General features: G+C 44.8%; 1 protein-coding gene across 1 annotated transcript in view; it reads left to right on the top strand.

Moving 5' to 3' along the window:
• Positions 1–20,966, top strand: part of IL36G (interleukin 36 gamma) — a 157,105-nt gene that overhangs the window by 69,941 nt on the left and 66,198 nt on the right. The window contains exon 2 of the mRNA XM_019444847.2: positions 1,011–1,164. The gene's annotated coding sequence lies outside the window, so the exon portion shown is untranslated. The remainder of the gene's footprint in view (positions 1–1,010; positions 1,165–20,966) is intronic.

Raw genomic sequence — 20,966 nt, 5'->3', positions numbered from 1 at the left:
GGACCTGCCTGGAAACCATCGTGGGGGGTAGGGGCAGGGGAAGTGGGGGTGAGCTGGTTCCTACCACACTGAGAGACTCTAAGAGTGAGGCATGGAAGGAGGCCCTGGACTGTGGGCCTGGAGGTAGCCACACTGCGCGTGGCAATTTTACTCCCCTTCTTTCATCCTCAAGCCTTCAGGAAAGCCTCATTGAAGGCAGGAAGGTGGTCTCAGAGATTTAGAGGAGGGCAATATACCTTCTCCAGAGCTGATAGGACAGGAGCAGTTAGGAGGCATTGTGTGCCCAGCAGTGCAGCCACCTCATGAATGGTCCCCAAGGTCAGGGGCTGGGTGCCTTTGCTCACTGTAGTATCCCTAGACACTAGAGCAGCGCCTAGCAGGTAGCCGGTGCTCAGTACAATTCGATTGACTTGAATGAATGAATGAATGAATGAGTGAATGTCACCAGCAGCAGTGTGAGTGTGGCAAACTGAGGTGGAGGTCGGAGGGAGATTCTGAGACAGTGTCCTTGGGACTCTTAGAAGGTGATCACTGGGGATGCATTTCTGTCCTCATAATTAGGCATAAGGCATATTTGACCCCTATGAAACCTGGGCGTGTTGTAAGTGGTTAATGAATTGAAATAGAATGTGTTATTCAAAATGTACTACTTTGGCATGTGGATTATTTTGAGCTGAAGGCAATCAGACTCAAAACCCAGCTTATTACCTCTCCCTAAAATACCTAAACTACCTAAAATAATTTAGATAAGGGGCCTGTACCAGAAAGAGGGCTATTACCAGAGATAAGTTTTATCTGTAAGACTTTTCTGCTTCAGAGGGCAAACATCTGATAACCACACATCTTATCTGCGTGCGAATTGTCCTCCTTCCCTCTGAAGCCCCAGGCCCCTAGTCTTTTCCCTAGCTCAGAATGGCTCCATTGCTTGACTGCTTTGGGTCTCATATTTTTATGGGGCCTCTATGCAAATGAAATTAAATTTGCTTTTCTCCCGTTAATCTGTCTTATAGCAATTTAATTATTAGACCAGCTAACAAATCTAGAAGAGAAGAAGGGAAATTTTGTCTGCCCGTACAGAATCCTCACCACTGGCCTTCCCCCATCCAGGAGCCCAACTTCACCTTCCCTCTCCCTGGATGTCTGCTTCAGCAGGGCATCTGGCAGGTTTGTACTGTGCAAAGGGAGGCCTAAGGAAATGGTTACTGGGGTCTCTACATCCAGACATGATCTGAAGAGGAGTGGTTCTGTGAGGGCATTGGGGGATAATGGGAGGGCTTTGAGTGCCTGGGTGGTTCACTCTTGGCTAGTCCACGTGGCCGGTATTGTTTGCCTCCTGCTGGGGCCTGTCCACGTCTCTGGTTGCAGGATGCTTGTGGACTAGGGAGCATGGGGTTCATAGCTATGTTTGTGATGGACCCTAGGTGCCCCTCTTTAGGGGATAGGCTACCCCATGCCTCCGAGTTTGGGGCAGAAGTCCATGACCTCAGCATGCCCCATTGTGCCGTCATTAGTTAGTTTAGGTGGGGTCTCCTTCTCTGAGGCCCTTCCGAGGCTCACACAGCCAGCCCTGATGGCACTTTTTTTAATCTCTCAGCCCTCTTCCTCTTGCTTACCACACCTGGCACACAGGCTTTCTGTCTGTTTCTTGACTTGTCAGTCTTGCCCCTAACTGAGGGCAAGTTGGTTTATGTTTTTCTCATCAAGATCTCCTTTGACCCCCAAATCTCATCCTCTGTCTCCAGTTCCAGCCATCTTTTTTTTTTTTTTTTTTTTTTTTTTTTTTTTTTTTTAATTACGATGGTATGTATAGGCAGCATACAATGTTATTAGTTTCAGGGGTACGACACAGTGATCTGACAATTCTATACATTATGTAATGCTCACCGTGGTAAGTGTAGTTACCACCTATCACCATACAATGTTTTTTAATATTACCATGAACCCTATGCTGTACTTTCCATCCTTGTGACTTTATCTATCTATCTATCTATCTATCTATCTATCTATCTATCTAATATTTTTAGAATATAATTTATTGTCAAATTGGCTAACGTACAGTGTATAGAGTGTGCTCTTGGTTTTGGGAGTAGATTCCTGTGATTAATCGCTCACGTATAACACCCAGTGCTCATTCCAACAAGTGCCTCCTCAATGCCCATCACCCATTTTCCCCTCTCCCTGGCTCCCCCGCATCAACCCTCAGTTTGTTTTCTGTATTTAAGAGTCTCTTATGGTTTGCCTCTCTCCCTCTCTGTTTGTATCTATTTTTTTCCCCTTCTCTTCCCCCATGGGTGACTTAACTTATTTTATACCTGGAAGTTTGTACCTCTTAATCCCCCTCATCTATCTCACCCAGCCCACAACCCCTTTCCTTCTGGCAGCCAGTTAGTTCTCTGTATTTACAAGTCTGCTTCCATTTTTTGTTTGTTTTATTTTTTAGATTCCACATATGAACATAAATGACATCATATGGTATTCGTCTTTCTCTTTCTGACTTATTTCACTTAGCATAGTATCCTCTATGTCAATCCTTGCTGTTGCAAATGGCAAGATCTCATTCTTTTTTATGGCTGAGTAATATTTCATCATGTATATTACGTATAATAAACATATACATTTATGATATTTTAAATATATATAATAGATACCACATTTTTTATAAAACTGGGCAGCTACATGCAAAAGAATGAAGCCAGACCATTTTATTACACCATACACAAAAATGAACTCAACATGGATTAAAGACCTAAATGTGGGACCCAAAGCCATAAAGCTCCTCAAAGAAAACAGGTAGTGGTCTCTTAGCTATGGGCTTCAGCAGTATATTTATGTACGTCTCCTCAGTTAAGGGAAACAAAACCAAAAATAAACGAACAGGACTCTACACCAAAAAAAAAGTTCTAGCTACTCATTAGCACATTACTCCTGTGTATTTGCTTCTTGCTGTCTGAAATGATTTCTCATCTGTTGTTTGCTGGCAGACTGCTCCACTAGCCTGTGGCCACAATTGGAGCATACCCCTGCTGCCTTGTTCCTCTTGTGTCCCAGGCCAGGGTGGAGGATTAAGAACTTTTGAGTGGAGATTGGTCAAATGAACCAGCTGGCTCCTGTCTTAGGTTTCACCCCAGATTTTCCAAAGGATGCAGGCCCTGAAATATTAGAGTCTTCAGTTCAGTGTCTTTGGGTGGGCGGTTTGTGTCCCTGGCTCCTGCCTGGTGGATTTGCCTGCTCTGGCTGAGTGGGTAGGTTCCCTGCCCTTTCTCACTTCTTACTTCCTCTTGGGAGTTCCATCTGAAATTGCTTGTTCAGTTCAGAGAATGACCTTGCCTAACAGGGTTCTACTCCACGTGGTCTTAAGGCACCCAAGAACTCTTGCTCGGATCTCTCCTATTGAGCTACCGAAGTCAGTTTGTAGATGAGGAATGAGTCTAGCCGAGGGTCAAGCCACAGACTGGGGAAGTTGCAGACTCCCATGTAGGTGCCCAATTTCCGCCTGGAGTTTTCCCCACAGGGGTGTTCAGTAAGAGAGAGGGCAGGATGTTACACTGTGCTCCTGGGGAAGCCCAGGACTGAAATCTCAGCCAAGGGCCACATTCTTCAGGAACTTGCTCAACTAGTCCTGACAGTGGGAGTTGGCCCCTGCCTGATTACCTTACTACAAATGGCTCCGTGGACCTTGGGACTAGGTCGGTATGAGTGGAGATGAAGGGAAAGGGGAATAAGACCACAATGTTTTCTCTGAACCCACAGCAGTCTTGCTGGCTTTAACGCAGATTGTTCGACTGTCAGACCACTTAGCTCTTACATTATCTTGTGGACAACCAGATCTCATGAATCAGCCAGATTTTGTGAACTTTGGTAAGTTCCTGGACTCCCTCTTTCTTGAGATTGATTTCTTAGGAGACACTATTTTATTTATTTATTTAAATTAAAAAAAATTTTTTAATTTATTTTTGAGATAGAGAAAGAGCGTGAACGGGGGAGGGTCAGAGAGAAGGAGACACAGAATCCAAAGCAGGCTCCAGGCTCTGAGCTGTCAGCACAGAACCCGACACGGGGCTCGAACTCACGGACTGTGAGATCATGACCTGAGCCGAAATCAGATCCTTAACCGACTGAGCCACCCAGGCTCCCCAGGAGACACTATTTTCAAGTATCAAGGATACAGTAGGATTCACCTCAGTCTCTCTTTGTTTGCTGGACAGGGAAATTTGCCCTTCTTCTTCTTCTTCTTCTTCTTCTTCTTCTTCTTCTTCTTCTTCTTCTTCTTCTTCTTCTTCTTCTTTTAATGTGCACTTATTTTAGAGAGAGAGAACATGTAGGGGAGAGTCAGAGAGAGGGAGACAGAGGATCCAAAGTGGGCTCTGCACTGACAGCAGGGAACCCAATGTGGGGCTTGAACCCACAAACCATGAGGTCATGACCTGAGCCAAAGTCGGGCTCTTAGTCATTTGAGCCACCCAGGCTCCCCTGCTCTTACTTCTTCTAAGTGCTAGTCAAAAGAAAGCAATCCTGAAAATAAGCAAACAAACTCACCATGTCAATACCCAGAACAGGACTTTTCACTTTAGTCTCCCCCAATTAATATTAGGGAGCTGCTTTGAGTGTGACTGTTTGGGAACACATGTGACCTTCCTCTCTGGTCTTTAAGCTCCTAGAAAGCCATGACAAAATCAACTCCCTCTCCTCCTATGACACCTTGCTTGGATGAGCACTCAACTAATGGGTGGAATTATCACTGAATGTTGGGTTCTAGGAGATAGTCAGTGGGTGAGTCAAAAAGACCGAAGAGAATTAGCCTCTGCCCTCATAGTCTTATCCCTGAAAGTCACTCATCTTCCTGGCCTGATGTCCTTATGTTTAAAATGAAGACCTATCTCTCAGGGTTGTTATAAAGATAAACACGGTCCCATATGTGAAAGCATCTAACAGAGAGGGACCATTGTCAACACACAGGAAATACTAGTTTGCCTCCCTTCCTCCTTCTTTCTTCTCTTCCTAATGAGAGTGGCCTCCTTTTCACTGTTGACATCAAATCTCTGATAGTAGTGATAATCCAACAGGGATCACTGGTTATGTGTGTGTACGTGTGCATTAAGACTGGAAAGTGTTAACTGGCAACATTCATTCATAAAGAGCTCACTTGGTCTGGGGTTGTAGTAGGGAGGGGGAATCTTGTTCCCCAGTCAGCATCACTGTCTCTTTGTTTCATTAGTTCCTTGAGGCTGCTGTCCAAGTGGAGCCTCCTGCAGAGCTCACCATGAATTTTCCAGCATCCTCTGTTCCCAAAAAGTATAATTGCCTTCCATATAGTATTTTCAGTATTACTAGGAATACGAAGATGAATTAAATATAGGTACCTCTCTTCAGGGAACTTATCTTGAGTACAAGAAATTAATAGGAGGTGCTGAGAAGAAGCACCCCTTTTTGCCACCCCCAAGGCTTTGCACCTCTTAGAAAGACTCCATGTAGGCAATCATACACACAGACATCCTTCTTTCTGACCACAGCCTTCCTGTTTCTCACTCCCATACTCTCAAAGTGCCAATTATTCACCCTTATCAGGACCACTAGACCACAGATATCCTCCCTCTCTATCTGTCTTTCTGCTTTTGCTTCCTTATTCAACCAGTTTAGTTTCTGTGCTCCATCTGTTCAACCATTTTCTTGCTGGTCTTCTCAGCAGCCTTTCCCTTTTTCTTCCCTAATACTTCCTAGGCAAAACCCCAGGCCTGGTTGTATTGATGGTCTGTTTCTTCTGCATCTCTACTGGGGCTGCTGGAGGCTGTCGAAGACAACCACCTAGCCTCACGGATGACTGCCACCTGGATGCATGGGCTCTCACATTGTCTGTCAGTCCTACAAAGCTCTCACAGCAATGATTTCAAATTCTCACCATTGACCTCAAATCCTGATCCCACCTCTCCCCCTCATACTTAGTCCTTGAAAATAGACACCCCCAGGAGAGCTCCTCCAGCATTTCCTATCATGCTTCCAGCCTGCATCCCACCCAACCCAGCAATCTGTTCTCTTATTACTGGAGTGGGAGAGGCTTTTTATCCTTCCACCCAGGCCTGGAACCTCCTGACCCACTGTTGTATGATAAAGAGTTTATCTTGTTTTTTCCCTAGATACCTGTTAAGGAATTTTTGAAACCCTTGAAGTTTCTGACTCTTGGCAGAGCCCCTAGATAACGTCAGGATGGAAGCTAGTGTCCAGAAATATCAATCACGTGATTAGAAGATTGGGGCTTTGAGCCACACGATGATACCAGTCAACTCTTCCTCCCAGCCTCCTGGGAGGGCAGGAGAGGGGGACTGAAGATTGACTTCAGTCATGTGGCCAATGATTTAATCAAACATGCTTCCATAATGAAATCCCAGAAAAACTCTAGATGCTGAGCTCGGAGAAGCCTCCTTGTTGTTGAACACAACCATGTGCTGGGAGTCTAATGCATCCTGACTCCACATGGAGAGGGCAGGGAAGCTCTCTGTTCCCTCCCAGACCTTTCCCTCTGTGTCTTGGCATTTGGCTGGTCCCCCTGATTTGTATCCTATGTAATAAAATAGTAATGATAACAGCACTTTCCTGAATTCTGTAACTCTTTCTAACGAATTATAAAACCCAAGGGGGTCTTGGGATCTTCTGAATTTATAGCCAGTCAGTCGGAAGTATGTGTGCCCTGGGGGCCCTTGAAGTGCCACTGGCACCTGAGGTCAGGACAGTCTTACTGGGGACCATGTCCTTTAACTTGTGGAGTCTGCACTAACTGTGGGTGGTTACTGCTAGAACTGAATTGAAGTACACCCAATTAGGGTTGAAATGGAATACCCATCTTCTCAAGGATCTTGCTGTTTTGGGATCTCTCTCTCCCTCATGTTCAACCTTTTACTCTCTACTGGCTCCTTCTCACCAGAGCCTCTCATGCCTTGCTTATTGAAATCAAAACAAAACAAAACAAAACAAAACAAAACTGCTTTGTTTCTCTTCAAAAAGTGCCTTCACTTGTTTTTCCTCCTACTCCTCAGCCCTCAACACATTTGCTTCCTCCCTCTACTGGATCAAAACTTCTCTGATGAAGGTCATCCTTGTCCCCACAGTCATTGATCACTTTGAGTCTTTTTTTCCCTAAAAACAACAACAACAAAAAAAACAAAAACAAAAAAAAAAAAACCTTGACTGGCAGCATCATTTCACACTACTGATCATTTTCTTCTTAAGCCACAATCCCCTCTTTCCCCAGTTTCTGCAATACCACTATGGTTTCCTTTGGCCACTCCTTTCCCAGTCTCCCATCTAGTCTTCTTCTGTTAACCCCTTAACTATGCCAAACTGCAACTATTGTCCACTTCCTACCCTCCTGTTTGGTTCCTAGCCTGTGAAAGTCTCACCATCCCCCCAGATACCTAGAGCATCACCTTGAGCCCTTTATTTTCTTCACCACTCCAACCTCATGTCTAACAACCACCATGCTTGGTTCCTTTTACTTCCCAAGTACTCATGTCTCCATGCATTTACATCCTCTGCTTCTGTTGCTCCCCAGTCCAGATGACAACCTCCAGCTCACTTCCTCAGTAGTCTCCCTGCTTCTAGTTTTGTGACCCTCCAACCTGTTCTCCTACAGCCAGAGTGATATTTCTAGAACAGATGCAGTCATGTGGAGCCAGAGCCTATGTGGGACCTGCCCTTTGGCAAGTACCAGTGACTTTTTGTTGAATGAAGGAATGAATGTTATGCCCTTCTTTGAGACCCTTCACGAATTTCCCATGGCTGTTAGAGTCCAAGCTCCTGGACACAGTTTCTAGCCCTCTTGACTTGGCTCTTGCCCATCCCTCTTTTTGGCCGTGAATGTATTATGCTCACCCTTCTTCTATTTGGAACACCCTTCCCTTCCTTTGGCTGGGTGACTGTTATTCATCCCTTACATCCCAGCCTTCACAGGTTTTTTCCTGCCCCACCTGCCATATGTCCTAGTCACTTCCTGCTCCACCTAATATATACTTATTACATTGTATTGCAGTTGTTTGCATTATGATTTACATACCCACTAGCAGTATCTCAACATCCCCATCACTCCACGTTTTTGGCAACACTTGGTATAGCCAAACTTTAAGAATTTTGACAGTCTATTTGGTGTAAAATGGTATCTTACTATGCTTTAATTTCCATTTCTCTATTAAATTTTTTTGTTTGTTTTAGAGAGAGGGAGAGAGAGAGAGAGAGAAAGAGAGAGAGAACGTGAGCCTGAGCAGGGGAGTGTCAGAGGGACAGAGAGAGAGAATCTTTTTTTTTTTTTTTTTTTTAACATTTATTTATTTTTGAGACAGAGAGAGAGCATGAAGAGGGGAGGGTCAGAGAAAGAGGGAGACACAGAATCTGAAACAGGCTCCAGGCTCTGAGCTGTCAGCACAGAGCCCGACGCGGGGCTCGAACCCACGGACTGTGAGATCATGACCTGAGCTGAAGTCAGACGCTTAACCGACTGAGCCACCCAGGTGCCCCGAGAGAGAGAGAGAGAGAGAGAGAGAGAGAGAGAGAGAGAGAGAATCTTAAGCAGGCTCCCCACAGAGCTTGATTCCATGACCCTGGGATCATGACTTGAACTGAAATCAAGAGTCGGACACTCAACCGACTGACCCACCGAGGCGCACCCCCCCATTTCTCTAATTTTTTAATGAGATGGATCATCTTTTCCAATGTTTCTAGTCATTTATATTTACTTTTCTATGAAATGCATCTGCTTTTTCTTGCTGGATTTTTAAAAAAGTATTTGTAGGAGTTCTTTATATTTTGAATACTAATCTTTGGTGAAATGTATATGTTGCAAATTTTATACCCCGGTTTGTGGCTTGCCTTTCCACTTTTTAATGGTATCTCTTAATGGAAAAGTTTAACATTCAAAATGAGGTCGAAGGTTGAGGGAGGGAAGATGGCGGCGTAGGAGGACGCTGGGCTCACCGCGCGTCCTGCTGATCACTTAGATTTCACTTACACCTGCCTAAATAACCCAGAAAACCGCCAGAGGATTAGCAGAACGGAGTCTCCGGGGCCAAGCGCAGACAAGAGGCCCATGGAAGAGGGTAGGAAGGGCGGCGAGGCGGTGCGCGCTCCACGGACTGGCGGGAGGGAGCCGGGGCGGAGGGGCGGCTCGCCGGCCAAGCAGAGTCCCCGAGTCTGGCTGGCAAAAGCGGAGGGGCCTGACGGACTGTGTTCTGACAGCAAGCGCGACTTAGCGTCTGGGAGGTCATAATTAGAGAAGAAATTAAAAAATATATGGAAACAAACGAAAATGAAAATACAACAATCCAAACGCTTTGGGACGCAGCGAAGGCAGTCCTGAGAGGAAAATACATCGCAATCCAGGCCTATCTCAAGAAACAAGAAAAATCCCAAATACAAAATCTAACAGCACACCTAAAGGAAATAGAAGCAGAACAGCAAAGGCAGCCTAAACCCAACAGAAGAAGAGAAATAATAAAGATCAGAGCAGAAATAAACAATATAGAATCTAAAAAAACTGTAGAGCAGATCAACGAAACCAAGAGTTGGTTTTTTGAAAAAATAAACAAAATTGACAAACCTCTAGCCAGGCTTCTCAAAAAGAAAAGGGAGATGACCCAAATAGATAAAATCATGAATGAAAACGGAATGATTACAACCAATCCCTCAGAGATACAAACAATTATCAGGGAATACTATGAAAAATTATATGCCAACAAATTGGACAACCTGGAAGAAATGGAAAAATTCCTAAACACCCACACTCTTCCAAAACTGTATCAGGAGGAAATAGAAAGCTTGAACAGACCCATAACCAGCGAAGAAATTGAATCGGTTATCAAAAATCTCCCAACAAATAAGATTCCAGGACCAGATGGCTTCCCAGGGGAGTTCTACCAGACGTTTAAGGCAGAGATAATACCTATCCTTCTCAAGCTATTCCAAGAAATAGAAAGGGAAGGAAAACTTCCAGACTCATTCTATGAAGCCAGTATTACTTTGATTCCTAAACCAGACAGAGACCCAGTAAAAAAGAGAACTACAGGCCAATATCCCTGATGAATATGGATGCAAAAATCCTCAATAAGATACTAGCAAATCGAATTCAACAGCATATAAAAAGAATTATTCACCATGATCCAGTGGGATTCATTCCTGGGATGCAGGGCTGGTTCCACATTCGCAAATCAATCAACGTGATACATCACATTAATAAAAGAAAAGATAAGAACCATATGATCCTGTCAATCGATGCAGAAAAGGCATTTGACAAAATCCAGCACCCTTTCTTAATAAAAACCCTCGAGAAAGTCGGGATAGAAGGAACATACTTAAACATCATAAAAGCCATTTATGAAAAGCCCACAGCTAACATCATCCTCAACGGGGAAAAACTGAGAGCTTTTTCCCTGAGATCAGGAACACGACAAGGATGCCCACTCTCACCGCTGTTGTTTAACATAGTGCTGGAAGTTCTAGCATCAGCAGTCAGACAACAAAAGGAAATCAAAGGCATCAAAATTGGCAAAGATGAAGTCAAGCTTTCGCATTTTGCAGATGACATGATATTATACATGGAAAATCCGATAGACTCCACCAAAAGTCTGCTAGAACTGATACATGAATTCAGCAAAGTTGCAGGATACAAAATCAATGTACAGAAATCAGTTGCATTCTTATACACTAACAATGAAGCAACAGAACGACAAATAAAGAAACTGATCCCATTCACAATTGCACCAAGAAGCATAAAATACCTAGGAATAAATCTAATCAAAGATGTAAAAGATCTGTATGCTGAAAACTATAGAAAGCTTATGAAGGAAATTGAAGAAGATATAAAGAAATGGAAAAACATTCTGTGCTCATGGATTAGAAGAATAAATATTGTCAAAATGTCAATACAGCCCAAAGCTATCTACACATTCAATGAAATCCCAATCAAAATTGCACCAGCATTCTTCTCGAAACTAGAACAAGCAATCCTAAAATTCATATGGAACCACAAAAGGCCCCGAGTAGCCAAAGTAATTTTGAAGAAGAAGACCAAAGCAGGAGGCATCACAATCCCAGACTTTAGCCTCTACTACAAAGCTGTCATCATCAAGACAGCATGGTATTGGCATAAAAACAGACACATAGACCAATGGAATAGAATAGAAACCCTAGAACTAGACCCACAAACGTATGGCCAACTCATCTTTGACAAAGCGGAAAGAACATCCAATGGAAAAAAGACAGTCTCTTTCACAAATGGTGCTGGGAGAACTGGACAGCAACATGCAGAAGGTTGAAACTAGACCACTTTCTCACACCATTCACAAAAATAAACTCAAAATGGATAAAGGACCTGAATGTGAGAAAGGAAACCATCAAAACTTTAGAGGAGAAAGCAGGAAAAGACCTCTCTGACCTCAGCCGTAGCAATCTCTTACTCGACGCATCCCCAGAGGCAAGGGAATTAAAAGCAAAAGTGAATTACTGGGACCTTATGAAGATAAAAAGCTTCTGCACAGCAAAGGAAACAACCAACAAAACTAAAAGGCAACCACGGAATGGGAAAAGATATTTGCAAATGACATATCGGACAAAGGGCTAGTATCCAAAATCTATAAAGAGCTCACCAAACTCCACACCCGAAAAACAAATAACCCAGTGAAGAAATGGGCAGAAAACATGAATAGACACTTCTCTAAAGAAGACATCCGGATGGCCAACAGGCACATGAAAAGATGTTCAACGTCGCTCCTTATCAGGGAAATACAAATCAAAACCACACTCAGATATCACCTCATGCCAGTCAGAGTGGCCAAAATGAACAAATCAGGAGACTATAGATGCTGGAGAGGATGTGGAGAAACGGGAACTCTCTTGCACTGTTGGTGGGAATGCAAATTGGTGCAGCCGCTCTGGAAAGCAGTGTGGAGGTTCCTCAGAAAATTAAAAATAGACCTACCCTATGACCCAGCAATAGCACTGCTAGGAATTGACCCAAGGGATACAGGAGTACTGATGCATAGGGGCACTTGTACCCCAATGTTTATAGCAGCACTCTCAACAATAGCCAAATTCTGGAAAGAGCCTAAATGTCCATCAACTGATGAATGGATAAAGAAACTGTGGTTTATATACACAATGGAATACTATGTGGCAATGAGAAAGAATGAAATATGGCCCTTTGTAGCAACGTGGATGGAACTGGAGAGTGTGATGCTAAGTGAAATAAGCCATACAGAGAAAGACAGATACCATATGGTTTCACTCTTATGTGGATCCTGAGAAACTTAACAGAAACCCATGGGGGAGGGGAAGGAAAAAAAAAAAAAAAAAGAGGTTAGAGTGGGAGAGAACCAAAGCATAAGAGACTGTTAAAAACTGAGAACAAACTGAGGGTTGATGAGGGGTGGGAGGGAGGGGAGGGTGGGTGATGGGTATTGAGGAGGGCACCTTTTGGGATGAGCACTGGGCGTTGTATGGAAACCAATCTGACAGTAAATTTCATATATTAAATAAATAAATAAATAAATAAATAAATAAATAAATAAACATTTAAAAAAATGTAAAAATAAAAAAAAAAATGAGGTCCAAGTGTTCAGTTTCCCATTTATGGTTTATGCCTTTAGTGTCTGGTTTAAGAAATCACTCCCTGCCCCCAAATCACAAAGGTTTTAAAGTTTTGCTTTTCACATTTTGCCGTTATTACATTTAACGGAGTGCCTCCTCTGCTGGAGAGCAGCTGCACAAGGACAGGAGGTATGGTCTTGTTTCATGCTGATCCCCAGAGCTCTGTGTAGTGACTGGTACCCAGTAAGGGATCAGTGATTGAATGAATGATTGAATAATTGAAGGTAGAAACAGAGTGGTGTGGGAATTCAGAGGGGGCAAGAGGTACCTTTGAGAAGGTGAAGGAGATAAAGTAAGATGGTGGTTCTCAATCCTGGGTTTACACTAGAGTTTCCCGGGGGAGCATTAAAATGTAGACAGTTTTACCCCAGAGATTCTTTGTGATGGGTCTGAGGCATGATCTGGGCATCAAGTGATCCTAATATGGGATCAGGGCTGAAAGCACTGGATTTTGAGGTAAAATAGTGCTGTGGTCAAGGGAACAGAAGCTGGGCTTAATAGACTTGGGCTTGAATTTCAGCCTTGTCACTGACTAGCTGTGTGCTCTTAAACTTTTGAACCTGCTTTCTTTGCCTACAAAACGGGTGTAATAACACCTGCCTGCCATGGTGGTTATGAGAGTTAGAGAAGGTAAATGTGTTCCCAGAATGAAGTGTGTTCTTAATAATTTGTAGTATGTATGTATGTATAATTTATATTTTTCACAGAGGAGATGACATTTGAGCCAGACCTCGATGCCTGCATGAAACATAAGCATATGGTGATTGAGAGAGAAGGGCCATTCAGGTGGAAGGAATGTAATGATTCAAGGGCGTGAGGAGAAGACATCCTGGGGGAGAGTGAGCGGGCCAGTTAGCACTGGCAGACAGTGCAAGAAAGAGGGAAGTGGGGAATCTGCCAGAGGAGATGGGTGATGACCAGGTGCCAAGGGTATGGCTTCTCAGAGATTCCTCTGGGCGCTATTGTCTTCAACAAATCTCCAGCCTAGTCCTAAGTGAGCAAGAATTCTGGATTCTCTCTCTCTGTCTCTGTCTCTCCCTTCATTCCCAGACCAGAACAGTGACTGATTTTTAGGAGGAGAGTCAAAGCAGGGTGGCTGTGGGGATCAAGGGGGCAGAATACAAGAATGTTCCACATATTCTCTTACTGAATTCCTGCCTTAGTACCCCATCTACTCCAAGGCAATGCCACTGGGGGTTCTTCTTTCTCCCTCTCCCATATGCCTAGATTATCTTTTTTTCCCATCTCTATCGTATTATTTATCACATCTGTTCTGTGCCACAGTTTTTCCACTTTGCATCTGCCTTTCCTCTTTTCTAGATCCTGAGTGTTCCTAGAGGTTTAGATCATTTCCTTCTTATTTACTTGTTCCCCAGAGTACAGAGAGTGCTTAATACATAAATTTTATTTAAATGGTTAATGATTTAAATAAAATTTTATTTAAATGGATATGTTGCACATCTAATTGGCTCCTGGATCAGTGCATTCTTTTCTAGCATAACCAGGGATGGGGAACCATATCAAAGGCAGGCCAGGTAGAAGTGCATAGAAACTTCTCCCTCACTGCTAAAAAACAGGATGGGAAGGTGTCAAAAAACAAAACCTTCCACTTTTAGAAATGTAAAACATGTGACACTTGTCACACTTAGGTGTTATCTTGCTGAGAAGTTGCTGCTGATGTTTTATGACCGCATTGTTTACCCAGATGTGGATTTGTCCCATGTGAGGAACTGAGGACAGGAATATTGTTGATGCACACTCCTGTAGGGAAGCCAATACTCAGAGAATTGTCATGAAGTTTTTGAAGAATTGTTTTGCATTTTTTTAAACATTTACTTGAATGGGTGGTTTAACTTAGTTGTGAAACCTGATAAAATGTTTGGGATATTCTCGTAATGATGGCTTTGGTTTTTAGAAAAGTTATCATTTCTGGCAATACTTAAACAGCATGGTCATGTGTTTCTTAAGGCCTATCTTCTATTGTGATAGTAAAACTATATCATCGCTGTGCCGAAAAATGCTTATCCTTTTGTCCTCTGTAGGCATGTATAAACTTAGCTTGTCCCCAAAACTAAATCAGGTGAGTAAACTGCAGTGTACTAAGAAAATGGGAGGGACCAAACAATCTCTGTTTTATTTACTCTGTTGGAAATCACATATCCATCAGGAGGCTGTTTGACCACAAACAACTCTTGTGAACGGACAAAAATAAGAGTTAACAGCATCAATTTGCATTAAAAAAAAACAAACTTCAGCATGTTTTAGATGGATTATTGGTTGGGTAAGCTGATAGATCTATAATTTGGGGGGGAATTGGTTGTTGCCCTTAGTGGTTTGACTTATTTCAAAGTTATACCTACTTTTGTTGTGAAATAGTCTGGATCCTCTTAAAAAAAAAAGTTGGCTTGGGGCGCCTCGGTGAGTCAGTCAGTTGAGTGGCTGACTTCGGCTCAGGCCATGATCTCACAGCTCATGAGTTCCAGCCTTGCGATGGGCTCAGTGCTGACAGCTCAGAGCCTGGAACCTGCTTCGGATTCTGTCTCTCTGGCTTTCTCTGCCCCTCCCCCGCTCGTGCTCTGTCTCAGTCTCTCTCTCTCAAAAGTAAATAAACATAAAAAAATTAAAAACAGCAACAACAACAACAACAACAACAACAAAAAGTTGGCTTGTATAATGCTGAGAAGTACTGAACTACTCATCTGAAAGAGTAGGCCTGAGAAATAATTTGAACAAGTTTAGAGATGGACACAACTGACATCTACCTCTGTCCTAACTGGCTGCTCAGATATAGACAGGAAGGATAAGAGGAGTAACAATTAAAAGTAGGGTACCAGGGTCATCCCCACATAGTCATAGCCCCTCAGTTCCTGGAACAATATAAGGAAGCCAGAGTCTTAAGAGATTGTATTAAAAATCATGTTGCTCGGCAAGGTATCATTATCTTACCCCAAGCCTGGTTTGAGGAAGAGAATGCTCATAGATAGTTGCTACCCATGATTATGGCAGCTTCTTCAATCTCCTGACCCACGCTCTTCTATATTTGTCTTTCCGGGGCTTCGTCTCTTCTGATAGCCTTTCAGGTTCACAGTGTCCCACTGAGTGATTCCAGTCCTGGAAGTTTCTAACATTTCTAAATGACAGAGGGGCCTGATGTATGGGAGTGCAAGTGAGGTCCCGGTGACAGCATGCTTTGGGAACATTTAAAACTCTCCCAGCCTGGAGAGAAATTCTGTGAAAAGATTGGCATTTCCACAATTCCAGATTTATATAAAAAGATGACATTAGCAGTGAGTTGGAGGTGGCTAACACTGGGCCTGGGTTTCCAACTGTGGCTTCTCACTTAGATCCTTTTAAAATGGCTCTAGCTTGTTGGGTCACGTTCTGAGGACCAGCTTGGGGACTATGGGATAAAGTAATGGAAGATGCCCCTGGTACCTGCTTGATGCCTGCTCTGGGCATGTGAGGCTGGAGTTTGACTTTTAAAAAGCTTCTTGGAGTTTTACTTTCCTCGAAATAGCTCTACTTGAAGAATTTAAAGAGCTAGACAAAGTAACTGCTCAGGTCCAAGGATCTCCCAGGTGGAGGTGGGAGTGGAAGTAGTATATGTAAATTTTTCTCTGAGATAAGCTGGGAGATATTCTCAGAGAGGATACCCAATCCTTGAGACTTGAGCCATCCAGGAAACCTTGGACTAGTAGGGTAGTCATACCTTCGGAAGCCTAGGAATTCCTAGATCACCCGTCTTTAATTCCCACGGCAATCCTGCATTAAGGAACTCTGGCTAGTAAACCTCCAAGGTTACTAGCGGTAAATGGGGTGGTGGTGGTGTGTTTGGCCTAGGGGTGCAGTGGGGCTTTGAGGTGAAAAGGCAGGTGGTTCTAAACCTCAGAATTTAATTTATTGTTTCTGAGTGTTCTGAGTGCAATTAAATTCAAGTACACAAGATAGGTGCTGTTGATGGACAGGGCTGCTCTAAGTGTATCCAGGGTGTCTTCAATCAGGGTCCTTTCATGCTGGTAATAAATTGGGCCATCTGGGGGGGGGGTGGTCTCCACTTTCCTTTCTCCATTTTTTTCTTCTTAGCCCTGGAATCAGGGCATGACCACTTTGTCTGGACTGGCCTTCGGAAAGCAAAACATCCTCCTCATCTCCATCATGGACAGGAACTGGCGAGGTCCTGGACGGATAGCAGATGGATCCAAGTGGGATGATAAGGGATGTGGAAAGACATGAGGAATGAGGGATGCTGCACTTGATGTTGGAGCTGTGGGGATGGATAGGTATAGAGTTGGTGGTTAGGGGGAAAAGGAGAGACCCAAGGGGGAGTGGATAGAAAAGGCAGGGCCCATGTAAGAGACTGAGGTGGAATGGCCTGATGCTGGGTGGGCAGTGGTGGCATTTGTATATGTTTTGCATCCCTAGGTACTCAGTGAGCTCTTGAGGGACAGAACCTGGGCCCTAATGCTGCTTCAGTATCCCCGCAGCACAGAGCTGAGTGTGTGGTGGGCGAGTGAGAAAATGCCCTCAGATTCATATTGGCTATTGCATCATGTCTGTATTATATATGTATATGCATTTCAGGATATATAAATCGGATACTGTAGTTTTGAAATTCCTAGAATTTTTTTAAATTAAAAAAATTTTAAAGTATATGAGCTTAGAGGAAGCAATCAAGCAGTGCAGAAGAGTTCACTGTGGAAAGTAGAATGCTCTGTCTCTGCTCAGAAACAGATACTGCAGCCCAGATGTTGCTTCCATCCATCGTGATTTTTTTTTTTCCTATTTTGATAGTTTTACGGAGTACATAGCTCAGGAGGCTTGACACGAGAGTGGGTCTCAGAAAATCATTGGCGATCTCACAAAGGTAGACATACAGCGGGGAGATTTCCCCTGGGGCTCATCAGCCACTTGTCCCCTTTTCCTTCTCTGCCCAAGTTTGGCTCAGAATAGCCTGCAGTGGTGGTCAGCTGTGGGGAGCACGCTGGCATGGAGTTGTCAGGAGCCCACTTAATGTCATCCTAGGCTACCTGGAAGGGTCTGCCAAGGAAACCAGGCCACCTGAGGCTCTTAGGAAGGAAGGATGCTTGTCCATTTAGGGTTTTCTAGATCCAGAGTTTAGGGGAGGAATGGGTTAGTTTTGGGCCAAGCGCCCATTTGCCAAACTGGATGGGATGTACCCATGAGCTGTTGGGCTGAGTGCTGGAGAAGAGAGCAAGGCAGAGGCCAGAGACCAGGAAGTTGATGGGGTATAGGAATGCTCATGGGTACCCATCAGGGGGGCTGGGCAGCAAAGGTGGGAGTGGTCATCCCGGTGGCAATGGTGGGGGCTGAGGGTGGGGATCAATACAGGACTATGAGCTCACGAACTCGTGGGCTGCCAGTGACCTGACCATGTTTCTCTGCTTTCTTGATGCATTTCGGTCTCTCCAGCTGCAGATGACCAGGCAGCTTGGGCCTTGGTCATCTCCATGTTGTGAGAACTTTGCAGTTGCTATACTGGGCAACACAAGGCTAGTCTGAGTCCTGTCGGGAGGAAACCTGGTAGCAGCAGCAACAGCAGCAGCAGCAGGCGGACAGATTGGCTGACAGGAGACATGTAGGTGGCTACTCCATTAGGTTTGTTTTTTTCGAGGACTCCCAGCCAGAGAGCCCTCGATGATTGATTAAATGAGAGAGGAATGGAAGCCACCTGTGAGTCAGACCCACATAGAGACTAAGGGTCATAGGCAGTGTGTCATCCAGGGCCTGGATCATCTCTGTAGCTGGATCTGAGCCCGGTTAGTAAAGGGTGAGCTGGTTGGAGAGACGTGTTGCAAAGCTACGACACGCTCTCGGAGGAATGTGAGTGTGCAAGCACACACAGGCAGGCATGCTGTCACTTCCCCTTTCACTACCGGGACTGTGTCTAGGCTGGGATGATGCCGTCCAGTGGAAAAACAGGTTGTGCTTAGTACATAAAGACAAAGGACTTTTGGGGAGCCCGGCTATCCTGAGACCCCAGGCCCAACCCACAGATATTGACAGATTCTGCTCTTCCAAGGCTGGGTCTCAGGGCAGATTTGTGGTCATTTGCCCATCTGTGACACCCTCCAGCTGATGAAAGGCTGCCTCTCTCTTGTAGCAAGTGGAGGCCCCAGGCCCTGGCCAGGAGCAGTGGCTGTTTGAGCAACTAATGGAAAAGGCGAATCAAAAAAAAAAAAAAAAAGTTATCCAAATGATATTTCCCTTGAGATGGGGAGGGGCCTTCATGTCATCTGACCCCATCCCCATCATCAGACCTTGTTCCCAAAGACATACCATGGAGGAGGGAGGTTCTGAGCGGACATCCAAGAAGGAGCCGTGCAACGAGGCCCATCACCGGGCCTGACCAGAGAAAAACCCAGCTTGACTCACAGCTTACGTTTTAGATCCTTGTGTTGACTCAGCTCTGTTTCATCTCATCAAAACCCCTTTCTGTGACGGAAGGAGATTGGGCTAGTTACTTTCAGTTTATGCAAATCAAACGGGAGGAAGTGAGGAGTTTGTGCTGATGGCCCAGGAGGAGTGACCGGAGCCGCCACCAGAGTTGGGACAGGATCCCGCAGCCCAGCCTAGGGGAGAAGCTCCACCCCTAGGGCTGGGGTTTATTTCTACAGCTGAGGGCAGAGCCCTTAGTCTCCTCACGGGGAGCATTTCCCAGGAGCAGTTTCTCTTCTTGTTATCACCGCCTCCACATTGAAGCAGCCCATGTGCAGGTGTATCAGGTGCACCAGGTATGCCAGGTGCAGCGTGGCCTAGAAGGCATGGAGAGAGGGGAGTGGAAGCACGCCGTTCGACTCCAGCGAACTTGTGTCCTGTTGAAGGAGAGAGGTCACACACGCACCCACCTGCACCCCAAGAATTGCCTAACGCAGGCCACTTTTAACAAAGACCAGTGACGTTTCCGAGTCAGAATGCAAGAATAATGGAAGTAGGGCCCCAAGCAGTAACCAGGTAGGGGCCATGGATGTTGGGGTGCCATGAAGGGGCAGCACTGACCAGAGGACGACTTAAGAGAAACCGCTGAACGTGTCCAGAACAAAGCCACCACCCAAACCTCCTGCTTTGTTGCTGGAGAAAAGGTCAGGGCTGGGCTCTCCTGCTGCCTGAGTCTGAGGTCGTGGGGCCTGCGGCCATTGCCTCCAATGGTTTCTTGGGGTCGGAGGCTTTTTCGGTCTGGTTTCCACATTGGAGCTGCAGTGGGAAGATGCCAGGCATCCAGGAAATCATGGATGGGAAGGTGGACTGCACTGCAAGGGCGGCCCCCCTGAGCAGCTGCAGCTGGCAAATTGAAAAGCGTATCCATTGTGATTTGCACGGCCACATAGGAAGGCTTGCTTATCCGCAGAAAAACAGAGGCGTGTGGTTTGCTATTTTTATATGTTTTTAAGATAGGAGTTTCAACAGTCGAAACATACAAATATTTTTATCAATTTGATTTAGTTAGGTATTTGGGGGACTAGTTTTGTAGCTCGTCTTGAACATCAGGAAAGAAGAATTATTTGGTTGTTTTAATAACAAAACGTGTAGGTATTTCTGAAGTGGCAGAAATAAAGGACTACAGTATTGGAAGGGGCCTCAGGTAGCCAATCCCTGAGGATGAGGAAGGGCATCTGAGAGATGGACTGATCTACCGGGAACTACTCAGCCAGTGACCGAAGGAAGCTGGGGTCCAGATTTGTCAACACCACTAGCCACAATGCCCACTCTGTTCAGTGCCTTCCTGCTTACAGTCTTACACATGCATTATCTCTTTTGATGTAAGCATTTTGTAGCTGTCTGATAACTTGCCATTAAAGCCTCCTTAAAATGTTACAAACATTCTACTCGATTCCAATGAGTCTTTTCACTTAGCCTTTACCTAACACACAACTCCCTCCAATATTGATTGCTACGCCAGGCACAGTAAGGGTCTCCCTGAATTGTTGCTTCTTTTTAAAAAAATTTCTTTAATGTTTTATTATTTATTTTTTGAGAGAGCATGAGCAGGGGAGAGGCAGAGAGAGAGGGAGACCCAGAATCCGAAGCAGGCTCCTCTGAGCTGTTGGCACAGAGCCCGACGCGGGGCTCGAACCCACAAACCACGAGATCATAACCTGAGCCAATGTCGGACACCTAACCTACTGAGCTACCTAGGCGCCCCTGAATTGTTGCTTCTAAAGTGAACCAGACAATAATGGCAACCACAGATTGAACATCTTCTGTGTGACAAGTGGGGGGGGGGGGGGTGTCAGCAGGGTGCACGCTGGAAACCCAAGGGCTGAAGGCTGTTCTTGCAGAAACTGAAAAGGAAGGAAAAGAACAGGAGAAACCCAAGTTAAAGT

The sequence above is a fragment of the Panthera pardus genome, unplaced genomic scaffold (genome assembly GCF_024362965.1).
Source record: "Panthera pardus isolate Hobbes unplaced genomic scaffold, ASM2436296v1 HiC_scaffold_26, whole genome shotgun sequence".
Taxonomy (NCBI): Eukaryota; Metazoa; Chordata; class Mammalia; order Carnivora; family Felidae; genus Panthera; species Panthera pardus.
The sequence above is the reverse complement of the archived record's forward strand: the minus strand, read 5'-3'. Positions and strand labels throughout refer to the sequence as shown.